This window comes from Bos grunniens, chromosome 5, assembly GCF_055505025.1.
Source record: "Bos grunniens cultivar Pamir isolate PY7600 chromosome 5, Bosgru_T2T1.0, whole genome shotgun sequence".
In the NCBI taxonomy this organism is placed as follows: domain Eukaryota; kingdom Metazoa; phylum Chordata; class Mammalia; order Artiodactyla; family Bovidae; genus Bos; species Bos grunniens.
The window spans coordinates 37,465,790-37,479,355 of NC_141169.1; positions in this window are offsets into that span (position 1 = coordinate 37,465,790).

The following is a 13,566-nucleotide window of genomic DNA, read 5'->3' on the forward strand; positions in this document are numbered from 1 at the left end:
TAAGGGACAAAAAAGGTAAGGAGAATGAAATCGAACTCTCCTAAATATTTGAAGACTTACATACACACAGAAATGACAAAATATTAGTGGTTAAGATGTCCAAAACCTTTGTGTTTGTGATGACAAGAAAATCTGGGACAAAATAAAAATTATGCTTTTCTCAGTTCAGTTCAGTTGCTCAGTCATGTCCAACTCTTTGCGACCACATGAATCGCAGCACGCCAGGCCTCCCTGTCCATTACCAACTCCCAGAGCTTACCCAAACTCATGTCCATTGAGTCTGTGATGCCATCCAGCCATCTCATCCTCTGTCGTCCCCTTCTCCTCCTGCCCCCAATCCCTCCCAGCATCAGGGTCTTTTCCAATGAGTCAACTCTTCGTATTAGGTGGACAAAGTATTGGAGTTTCAGCTTCAGCATCAATCCTTCCAAACAACATCCAGGACTGATCTCCTTTAGGATGGACTGGTTGGATCCCCTTGCAGTCCAAGGGACTCTCAAGAGTCTTCTCCAACACCACAGTTCAAAAACATCAATTCTTCAGCTCTCAGCTTTCTTCACAGTCCAACTCACATCCATACATGACCACTGGAAAAACCATAGCCTTAAGTAGACGGAACTTTGTTGGCAAAGTAATGTCTCCACTTTTGAATATGCTATCTAGGTTGGTCATAACTTTCCTTCCAAGGAGTAAGCGTCTTTTAATTTCATGGCTGCAGTCACCATCTGCAGTGATTTTGGAGCCCCCCAAAATAAAGTCTGACACTGTTTCCACTCTTTCCCCATCTATTTACCATGAAGTGATAGGACCAGATGCCATGATCTTCATTTTCTGAATGTTGAGCTTTAAGCTAAGTTTTTCACTCTCTTCTTTCACTTTCATCAAGAGGCTTTTTAGTTCCTCTTCACTTTCTGCCATAAGGGTGGTATCCTCCGCATATCTGAGGTTATTGATATTTCTCTTGGGGATCTTGATTCCAGCTTGTGCTTCATCCAGCCCAGCATTTCTCATGATGTACTCTGCATGTAAGTTAAATAAGCAGGGTGACAATATACAGCCTTGATGTACTCCTTTTCCTATTTGGAACCAGTCTGTTGTTTCATGTCCAGTTCTAACTGTTGCTTCCTGACCTGCATATAGGTTTCTCAAGCTTTTCTAGGGAATTATAAAAGAGTGCTGTATGCCAGGAAGTGCGATGGACTGAGTACTGGGGTGAGATGAGTTCTTAATAGTTAGTTATTAACTAACTATTATTAGTTATTTCCATATTTGAGGGTAGGTAAACCCACTCTAATTAAACTGTGGGCTATCCTCAGAACAACTCAAGCCCCAGGAAGATTCAGAATAAACAGCCTTTCTTTCCAACAGCCAAATTAGGAAGGAACTTGTACTGTTTGAGAAATAATCTAAAATACTGATGAACTTTATATTTAACACTGGGGATGAAATTTTAAAAAATAAAACAGTCAGTGAGGCCAGAAAATATGATCCATAATTAAGAATAAACAGTGGTGAAATATTATAGTTTCTGTTAAGACCAGAAAAAAAAGGTAGTATATATCTGCACTCATCACTTTTGTTATACTAGACATCCTAGCCAATGGATAAAGCAAGGAAAAGAAGTGCATAAAGTTTGGAAAGGAAAAATTAAATTTTTATCTTTGGAAGGAAATATGATTTTATACAAGAAAATACAAAGAAATCTACAAGAATAACAAAAAAATAGCTGGAACTAATAAATGATTTTAGCCAGTTCACAAACCACAAACTCAATGTACGAAAGTCAAGATTTTTTCCATTTAATAGTGATGAAATAATTGAGCAGTGGTATTTTAGAAACAACACTATTTACAATAGCGTGAACACATGAACTATTTAGGAATATGTTTAACAATGGCTTCCATGTCCTATATATCATTAACAAGAGAATATTTCTGAGAGAAAAAAAAAGCTAAGAAAATGAAGATAGGTATGATATTCATTAAGTGGAAGACTCAATTTCGTTAAGATGTCAGATCATCTCACATTGGTATGTACATTTAATGAAATAATAATCAAAACACAGCCAACTGTGTAAAAAATGGTACAAATAATTTGGAGTCCTATATGGCAATTTTTCATATATTTAAACATATCCTATCATATGAGTCAGCAGACCAATTCCTAAATATTTATTAAACATTAATGAAAATATACATCCACAAAATTTTACAAAATGTTGTACAAAAATGTTCACAGTGACTTTGTTTGTAATAGTCAGCAATCGGAAACAACCCAAACATGTATACAAGGAAAATGGATAAAGAAATGGTGGTGTATTCAGACAATAAAAGGAAAACTTTAACATACATGCAAAGGCATTTATGAATATCAAAAGTATTGTATTGCATGAGGGAAGCCAGGAACAAAAGAGAACATGTGTTATGATTCCATGTATATAAAGTTCAAAGAATGCAAAATAAAGTGTGGTAATAAAAATCAGAACAGTTGGTGTTTCAGTGTGTATGCGTGTGTGGTGGGGGCAGAAGGGAGGGAGGTTGGATCTAAGGCCAAGAGAGAATATTTTTCTGTAAACAAAGTCTTCTGCATCTTATTTGGGATGTGGTAAATGGATTTATAAATTTGTTAAAACTCATTAGACTGTATACATTTAAGATTTGTACATTTCACTATATGTAGGTGCTACTTGAGTAAAATAGCATGCCTGTGGCAGTCACTGAACTCTTTCACTCAGCTGTCCCTTCAAAAGTGACCCTGCCATGTGGCAAGCCATTAGCCTATCACCTCCAGCTGCAGCGTCTTCAGGATGTGCTGACGCACTGGAGCTGACATGTTCTGTCTGCTATTGCAGCCAGTAGCTTGGATGACATGGATAGCAGAGACCCCTCAATGGGCAGTTTCTCTGTAGACTCCTCCTCTGGACTGGTCATAATGTTTTCAGGGAGCTGCGTTAGCCTGAGGCTCTTTCCTAACCAGCTGTCCTTGCTTTCTCCTCTCTTTTCTCAATTTTCTGACCTGTACCATGGTCCAAAAGCTTTTCTGTTCTACTTCTGTTTCCTCTCACCTTAGCTTTCAGAGACAGTATCCTTAGTGATCTCTTGCATGTCTAACTCCATCTTGGTTTTGGACACAAACTTTCAATTAAAGAGTAATCTGGGATAGAGATGAGGCCCAAAACATTTATCAGTACATTTATAATGGCTTAATCCCAGAAAAGTTTTTTTTTTTTTTGGAAAGATATCACTCTTTGTGCTATTATGCTATGTGCAACAGGTTCACCCAAAACAAATATTTTTAATGGTTGAATATGTGAACAAAGGCAAATGCCAACAGAAAGAAGAAGTCATGATCTTAATATCAAATTGAAGTCATAGTCTTAATATCAAGTTAAGAAGTCTTAATATCAAGTTAATGTTCAAAACGCATTAAGAAGAGGACATTTGCATTTTGACTGCATGAGGAGACATTCCGGATGCAGGTAATTTTTAAAGGCAACTGACAAACTTAAGGATTAAAGAGAGTTAGGTGAAACTTCCCTTGTAAACAAATATTTGAACACGCAAATCATTCTACAGTTAATTTAGTAAACTTTGTAGATGAGACAAAAATTTTAATTTATATTGTATAATCTTGGATCCAGCTCTCTCTTCAAAAAGTTATCTTCTTTAATATCCAAAATATATATTCCGAGAAGCTTTTATAACATCTGTTTTAAATAGCTATGCATATTTCCAAAGTAATTCAAGTCCACTCCTGGCATTTATCTCATTTGAAACTATACATTTATTTCTGTGATCATTTGATTAATGTCTCATCATACAACAGCATCCATGAGGGCAGGAACATTATTTTTTGGTTGATTGGTTGTCTTACTTGTATCATTGTACCCTTCATATCTTACACACAGTGTGTGGCACATAGTAGGTCCTCAATGATTCTTATGGATGAGTAAATGAATAACAGAGCACAATAATATTGGCATAATTCCTTCTGAAGGATTACAGCTAAATTTATTCCTTCTAGATGCAAGTCTTTCTGGAAACAGAGAGAAGCTGTTCTCACTTAATTGAGTCATCTCTTCATTCAACAAATATTTATTTAGTTGGCAAACACTATGCTAAGCATGAAATATACAGTGATAGCAGGAATAGATAGAAATTCCTGCCCTTGAGGAGCTCACAACCTGGTAAGTAACTGCTTAAGAAATTCTCAGTTCCCTTTCTAATATTTTATGTATAGCTATAATTATGTATTTGTAGTAGTACTATATCAGCATTCATAAGCTCTTTTCTTATTCAATTCTCAAACCACAAATGTCATCTCCATTTCACAAATAAAGGAACAGTTATAAAAAAGTTATGTTTCACATAAATTAGTTCATGTTATTTTAAAACATATTTATTGAATGCTTACTGTATTTCAGGAACTTTTCCAGGGTATGGAAATGCAATAAATAAGACAGAGAAGGACACTTCTAGTGGGAGGTTGCAACAATAAAGAAGTAAAAAAGCAAATTTTAATAGCTTTAGTATGACAGAAGAAATGATCAAGCGATGGAATTAGTAAACAGAGGGACTTCAGGAGAGGACTCTCTGAGGCAGTGACACTGAAATTAAGAAGGTAGGAGTTAGATAGGACATTTGAAGAGTCATGAAAAAGAAAGCCTTCATACGAAAGGCAGAGTGGAAGGCATTGGGCAGGATATGAATGAGCTTAGCATATTCAAGGGGGGAAAACGCTAATGTTATTGGGGCTATGGGTTACATGGTATGAGTGAAGATTCAGGATGATATGAGTCAGATCATATAAGTCCCTACAGACCATGGATCTATTCTGCATACATTGATAACTCAGCTAATGGGAATTCATATAACTAACTTAGCATGGGTATTCACAATTGAAGATTTCTTAGCAAATATAAAGTAAGGAAATTGTGGTTAAACCTGATTTCAAAGAAAACATAGATTCAATAGAGAAGCTGAAAGTGATTATAATCAGCTGGGTAGTTTCCCTTAGGTTGATGAATTGCCTTGTAGACATTAAAAGTGGTCTCTTTTAGAAGTGTGTGGCGGGGGCGGTGGGGGAGGGGCGGCGCTAGGGGAAGGGTGGAAATGCCCAGGAGACCTGAGCATGTCATTCCTTAGGACAATTTTTAAGAAGACGGAGACTTCTTGTCAGCAGGAATAGGATGTAATAAGAGCTTCTGAGTTTGTAGAATTTAAAAGCAAAATATCCCACATCTTAAGGAAAAGAAAAAGGAGAGTGGTTCTGGTCCTTTATGTGATAAAGAATGGAAACAGCCCTGTATGACTCAGGAATCAAGTGTGGGCAAACTTTGTGGGGTTTTCCCTGCGTGAATGAGCTCATACTTTTTTCCTGACCTAAGGCTACCTGAACAAGTGTGTACATCATATGAACAAAGTCTGTCTATTGCACTAGATTTCAACAGTAGCACCAGGTAGCATAAAAAAACAAGAGCAAAAATGGCTCTCTGCTTCAGTGTGGAAGACTTTTCTACTGGATAAAGCCAGGGTTTTTTGGAGAATTCAGGGGAAAGGAGGATCCCAAAGAGAGATGCTGCACTTCCTACTGAAGAGGCAGATATGGGCGTAAGGAATTAATTAGAAAAATATAGAAGTGACCACATGCATATACCCCAAGTCTACATGGCAATTTGTAAATGTTACATATGCCACTAGAATTTTGGCTTGTCTGTGGGATCAAAACAATCTGTGGCATACAAAATTTGAGATACAGTAGCTCCTTCAGAGTCATAAAATCAGGCTAATTCCAGAGTTTGTGTTTAAAGGTAGTATTTTTTTAAAGTATAGAATATCTATTAAACTCTACACATGAACATCACCAGATGGTCAACATTGAAATCAGATTGATTATATCCTTTGCAGCCAAAGATGGAGAAGCTCTATACAGTCAGCAAAAACAAGACAGGGAGCAGACTGTGGCTCAGATCATGAATTCCTTATTGCCAAATTCAGAGTTAAATTGAAGAAAGTGGGGAAAACCACTAGACCATTCAGCTATGACCTAAATCAAATCCCTTATGATTATATAGTGGAATTGAAAAATAGATTTAAGGGACTGGATCTGGTGGACAGAGTGCCTGATGAACTATAGACGGAGGTTTGTGACATTGCACAGGAGGCAGGGTTCAAGACCATCCCCAAGAAAAAGAAATGCAGAAAAGCAAAATGGCTGCCTGATGAGGTCTTACAAATAGCTATGAAAGGAAGAGAAGTGAAAAGCAAAGGATAAAAGGAAAGATATACCTATTTGCAGAATTCCAAAGAATAGCAAGGAGAGATAAGAAAGCCTTCCTCAGAGATCAATGCAAAGAAATAGAGGAAAGCAATAGAATGGGAAAGACTAGAGATCTCTTCAAGAAAATTTGGAGAAGGCAATGGCAACCCATTCCAGTACTCTTGCCTGGAAAATCCCATAGGCAGAGGAGCCTGGTAGGCTGCAGTCCATGGGGTTGTGAAGAGTCAGACATGACTGAGCGACTTCATTTTTACTTTCATGCATTGGAGAAGGAAATGGCAACCCACTCCAGTGTTCTTGCCTGGAGAATCTCAAGGATGGGGAGCCTGGTGAGCTGCCGTCTATGGGGTCACACAGAGTCGGACATGACTGAAGCGACTTAGCAGCAGCAGCAACAAGAAAATCAGAGATACCAAGGGAACATTTCATGCAAAGATGGGCACAGTAAAGGACAGAAATGATATGGACCTAACAGAAGCAGAAGATATTAAGAAGAGGTGGCAATAACACACAGAAAAACTGTACAAAAAAGATCTTCACGACCCAGATAATCACGATGGTGTGATCACTTGCCTAGAGCCAGACATCCTAGAATATGAAGTCAAGTGGGAAAGCATCACTATGAACAAAGCTAGTGGAGGTGATGGAATTCCAGTTGAGCTATTTCAAATCCTAAAAGATGATGCTGTGAAAGTGCTGCACTCAATATGTCAGCAAATTTGGAGAACTCAGCAGTGGCCACAGAACTGGAAAAGGTCAGTCTTCATTCCAATACCAAAGAAAGGTAATACCAAAGAATGCTCAAACTACCGCACAATTGCACTCATCTCACATGCTACTAAAGTAATGCTCAAAATTCTCCAAGCCAGGCTTCAGCAATACGTGAACCGTGAACTTTCAGATGTTCAAGCTGGTTTTAGAAAAGGCAGAGGAATCAGAGATCAAATTGTCAACATCCTCTGGACCATGGAAAAAGCAAGAGAGTTCCAGAAAAACATCTATTTCTGCTTTATTGACTGTGCCAAAGCCTTTGACTGTGTGGATCACAATAAACTGTGGAAAATTCTGAAAGAGATGGGAATACCAGACCACCTGACCTCCCTCTTGAGAAATTTGTATGCAGGTCAGGAAGCAACAGTTAGAAGTGGACATGGAACAACAGACTGGTTCCAACTAGGAAAAGGAGTACATCAAGGCTATATATTGTCACCCTGTTTATTTAACTTATATGCAGAGTACATCATGAGAAACGCTGGGTTGGAATAAACACAAGATGGAATCAAGATTGCCAGGAGAAATATCAATAACCTCAGATATGCAGATGACACCACCCTTATGGCAGAAAGTGAAGAGGAACTCAAAAGCCTCTTGATGAAAGTGAAAGAGGAGAGTGAAAAAGTTGGCTTAAAGCTCAACATTCAGAAAACGAAGATCATGGCATCTGGTCCCATCACTTCATGGGAAATAGATGGGGAAACAGTGGAAACAGTGTCAGACTTTTATTTTTCTGGGCTCCAAAATCACTGCAGATGGTGTCTGCAGCCATGAAATTAAAAGACACTTATTCCTTGGAAGGAAAGATATGACCAACCTAGATAGCATATTCAAAAGCAGAGACATTACTTTGCCAACAAAGGTTTGTCTAGTCCAGGCTATGGTTTTTCCTGTGATCATGTATGGATGTGAGAGTTGGACTGTGAAGAGGGCTGAGCATCGAAGAATTGATGCTTTTGAACTGTGGTGTTGGAGAAAACTCTTGAGAGTCCCTTGGACTGCAAGGAGATCCAACCAGTCCATTCTGAAGGAGATCAGCCCTGGGATTTCTTTGGAAGGAATGATGCTAATGCTGAAACTCCAGTACTTTGGCCACCTCATATGAAGAGTTGACTCATTGGAAAAGACTGTGATGCTGGGAGGGATTGGGGGCAGGAGGAGAAGGGGACGACAGAGGATGAGATGGCTGGATGGCATCACTGACTCGATGGACGTGAGTTGAGTGAACTCCGGGAGTTGGTAATGGACAGGGAGGCCTGGCGTGCTGCAATTTATGGGGTCGCAAAGAGTCGGACACGACTGAGCGACTGATCTGATCTGATCTGGTCACCTGAAAAACCTCCACAGAAATTTTCTGTTGTAGCCACTCAATATTTGATTCCTTTTTTTTTTTTTTTTTTGGCTGCCAGACTCCATTACCGTTTCCTAATGGCACTCTGATTTGCTGTTTTCAAATTAGCCACCTTTTTTTGTGTGAAGTGTTGCCATGATGGAAACCCAAGTGCTTGATTAGTTCCTAAAGAAAACAAAGAAGTTCATTTGCTATTCTTGCCAAATACTTCCTCTAACCCTCCCCAGTAGTGCCAAGAGTAAGGTAAGTACCTTAATAGGACTAATCAGTTGCTGTCCAGGGACAGAGTACTTGAGTGACGTAATGAGAGATAGAAGAAACTTGTTTATATTTGAGCATTTATGGTCACATGGGATTGGGAAGACCTTGTTGCATTGTCTGGTTCCACTTTTCCAACCTTGTTCTTTAGCTTTCCCTAAGGGCATGTATGCTACTCATATCATTATTTTCTTTTGACTTAATTTAGCCAGGTTTGGTTTCTGTTGCTTGTTACGAAAGAATCCTAAATAATACACAAACCATGCCAAGGTCTTCCTCACTTCCCATTCCTGTAAATAAATCCTCTAGGACTACAAGTCCTACTAGGAAAATAGATAGCAAGCTGATAATGAAATGCTCATCACAATTTTAACAGTGGAATGTATTACTCCTGCCAGAGACTGTTTGCATTTTCATAAGAAATGCTTCAGTGGAAAAAATGTTTTGGTAACAGTGTGGTAAGGTCTTACCCCAAAGTTGCCCAGGGACCACTTAAACGGTGTTTCTCACATTTTTAACGCAACAGCATTCCCTGTGACAGTTTCAGCAGGAGCCAAAGGGCGAGGAAGAGGGATGGAGACGAAGACGGCAGGAACTGTTCTAAGTTCCATGTTCCCTAGAACCACCTTGTAACTTAAGCACATTTTCCTTTTCTCTTATGTATGTTATATTTGTGTTTCTACTTTTTGAGTTTCGACTTAGTGCTTTCAAAATATGAGACAGCAAAAGAGACACTGATGTATAAAACAGTCTTTTGGACTCTGTGGAAGAGGGAGAGGGTGGGATAATTTGGGAGAATGGCATTGAAACATGTATAATATCATACATGAAACGAGTCACCAGTCCAGGTTCGATGCACGATACTGGATTTTTGGGTCTGGTGCACTGGGACGACCCAGAGGGATGGTATGGGGAGGGAAGAGGGAGGAGGGTTCAGGATGGGGAACACATGTATACCTGTGGCGGAGTCATTTCGATATTTGGCAAAACCAATACAATATTGTAAAGTTTAAAAATAAAATAAAATTTAAAAAAAAAAGAAAAAAAAATATACAAGTGGGATAAAAAAAAAACAACAACAAAATGAGTAGATGACACAATGCAGTTTTTATAGTTTGTAAGACCATATTGTGGTAAGATTTATCAATTTTTTCAATAGTATATAAAAAAAAGTCCTAAGATTCAATTTTTTCTCTTTCTAACTTCTCTTTTCTTTCTTTTTTATTTTATTTTTAAAAAATTTTATTTTTAATTTCAATGCCATTTATTTCAATGCCATTCTCCCAAATTATCCCACCCTCTCCCTCTCCCACAGAGTCCAAAAGACTGTTCTATACATCAGTGTCTCTTTTGCTGTCTCGTATACAGGGTTACTTCTCTTTTCTTAAGGCCAATGATAACAAGCATTTATGAAACCGGATATAATTTTATTAAACCTTAAATCTGAAATAAGCATTAAAATCCAGAAGTAATATTTTAAAATAAGGTTTTTTTTTTAGTGTTATAGTATTATTTTGCCTAAATAAATAAATTTTGTCTAAATAAATACAGTCTTTATAAAGATTATGGTTGTGTTCATTTTGGCTTACATTTTCTTTTATTGTTTTTTGGTTTCTGGTTAGTATATCCCATTGTTGTTTTTCAGTCACTCAGTCATGTCCCACTCTGCGAACCCATGGACTGCAGCATGCCAGGCTTCCCTGTCCTTCACCATCTCCCGGGCTTACTCAAACTCATGTCCATTGAGTCAGTGATGCCATCCAACCATCTCATCCTCTGTCATCCCCTTTTCCTCCCATAGACATTTATTTTAACCATCCCTCAATTAGCAAAATAGAAAATTATTTTATAGTATTCTATATGTTCTATATCTAAGTGAAAGTGAAGTCTCTCAGTCGTGTCTGACTCTTTGCGACCCCGTGGACTGTAGCCTACCAGGCTTCTCTGTCCATGGGATTCTCCAGACAAGAATATTGGAGTGGGTTACCATTTCCTTCTCCAAGGGATCTTCCTGACCCAAGGATCGAACCTGGGTCTCCCGCATTGGAGGCAGACGCTTTAACCTCTGAGCCACCAGGGAAGCCCCTCTATATCTAACATATATAGAAATATATATATATATCTAACATATTTCTATATATTAATTATTTGCAGCTATTTTCCTCTGATACAATGACATGTAAGCAACATTTAACATTTCTATTATATTTAAATTTTTTATCTCTTCCTCTAACATAGATGGACTAAGTAATCTGAATATCTATGCTTTATATTTCTAGCCTTATTATTTTGCCATTTTCTCCTTTTCTTATTCCTCATTTGATTAGTCAATTCCAATCATTGTAAAAGCATGCCTCAAGTCTTTTCTCTTCCAGGAAGTTCTTCTAAGAATGTTCCAGCATAAACCTCCGTATCTCTAACACTCATCTAATATGAATTATGTGTTTCTTTGTGATAGTTTTTTTTTTCTGTTGTCTCATTATTTAACATTCCACATATTTCCCCTTCAACTAAATTGCAGAGTCCCTGAGATCAGGGACCGAGGCAGTAGAGCTAAGTATTTTAGGATCACAGACTTTTTAGTTACAGTGCTTTGAGTGAATCCCTGCACTCTATTTCCCTGACAGCTTCTCTAACTTGTTTCTTCTGCTGCTTAAAACCACTGTAGAGTAAATGTCCACTTCTATTTTTCAATAATATGTACTATTTACATAGCATTTGAGCACAATTTATTGAATTTGATCTTGATAATATTCTTTTAAATATACATTATTATCCTCATTTTATAGACAAAGATCTTTTTGTTCAAAGAAACAAGGATGTTGCATAAGATGATAATGTAAGAGGTGGAACCAAGGCTTGAACCTTAGGGCATTCATCTACACCACAGTACTTGGCATACTGATAGTATTAAATTAGGTGATTGATGAGTTGTCTCTTGCTGAAAATTTTTTCCTACTTGGGCATTTCTTACATGTAAACAACTGTGAATATCTTTGAACTTCTTCCTACTCATTTCCCTACAAACTTCCCTCTTCCTACTTCAAGACTTTCAAGACAGGAGAGGATTAATTTTGTATCAGCTACCATTTCAGTATGTCTAATCGGACCCTGAAATTAATTTGAAATTTCCTGCTTGACTTGAAAAGTCATTTTGTGTTTTCTGACCTCATCTCTTGATCACCTTTCTGTGACTGCAGAGCGAATCACTCTTTCATGTTCACTGCGCCATCGCTTACTTCCTTTCTTCCCCTTGAGCCATTACATATGTCCCTCTGTACAAAATATGTTTCTTGTTGTTTGAATCTGTTTTTAATTCCAGTCTTCAATCATCCTTCATTGCCTGGAGTACTTACAGCTTGTCTGAAAGCCCATTTGTAATTTTACCCCTTTACTTTAGATTTCTTCTCTCTTCCTCTTTTTTCTCTTTAGGAATCTTGTTCTATTGATTTTCTTATAGTATTATCTCTATATCTACTGTTTGTTCAAACTTTGCTATTTTTCTCTTCTCACTATAGCAGAATGAGTTGAAATTTATCTGTTAATCACACATATATTGTTAATTAGAGTTCACTCTGTAACTATATGGACTGAAAAAAAAAAAAAACCCTATCTCTGCCTCTTTATTTTTTATCAATCTAAAGTTTAAAAACTAGGATTTTATTCTGTTTTAAATATGATAGAATTTCAGGAGTAGGTAAAATTTGGGTAAGGTAGAAATTTCTGTGAAGACTTGGATAGATTGCATCAAAATAAATAAGCTGCTTTTGGTGTAAATGTGGTGCTCAGTATCTGTTAAAGATTTGAGCCTCTGTCTCTTTCTTGGTCTCTATCTCTGTCTCTCTCTTTATCTCTGTTACATAGGAAAACCAGGATATTGCCTATCTCTGTATGTTGATTGCTTTTTTTTCTCATAGCAGCGTGAAAACACAGTGGATGTGATGATCCAAGTTGCCTCAACATCTTTCTTAGATTATTGCAGTTTCAGGGTTTATCAGGCCTAGAGGCAAAAAGGAAAACAAACAAACAAACTCCATATTCTTACATATGAAACCAAATTGTCTTATTTCAGGCTCCCATGTAGAATATATATAGTTTATGCATTATGCTTGAGAAAATGCAAAACTAGTCAGTAATACTTAATTCTACCAGAGTGAGAGTGTCATACCATGGTCTTCACTAAATTGGCTTATCTCTTGACTTTAAGGGATCCTATTCTCTCATGGCTCAGATGATAAAGAATCTGCCTGCAATGTAGGAGACCTGACTTCAATACATGGGTTGGGAAGATCCCTTAGAGAAGAGAATGGCTACCCACTCCAGTATTGCCTGGAGAGTTCCATGGACAAAGGAGCCTGACAGGCTACAATCCCTGGTGTCACAAGTAGTCAGACATAACTGAGAGACTACATATTCATGACAACTATTGTGATCTTATATTTCATAAAATCCTATCATGCTCATAAATTAGCTCAAGAAAGTCTAACATACCTGGAGTTTGGATCCCTGTATCAAGAATTTCTTTATTGTTTAATTGTTTTACTCCTTCTTCCCAGCCAAGGGTATCTGAAGTTTCAGATCAGTTGCTTATAATGAGATAAATTCTAGCCCTGTGTTAAACATATGGGGAGCTCTAAAATTATAGACTCAGCTCAATAATAGACCTCATTTTTACTGTTGATTATCCACGACTGTTTGCTTAAAGCCTTCTAATGGGAACCTAAGCCCTTTAGGGAGAAGGAAATGGCAACCCCCTCCAGCATTCTTGCCTGGGAAATCCCATGGACAGAGGAGCCTGGTAGACCACAGACCATACGGTTGCAAAACAGTTGGATGTGATTTAGCAACTAAACAACAACAATAAAGCCCTCTGTGCTAAACTCTTTGACATGAGTTTCAGATCT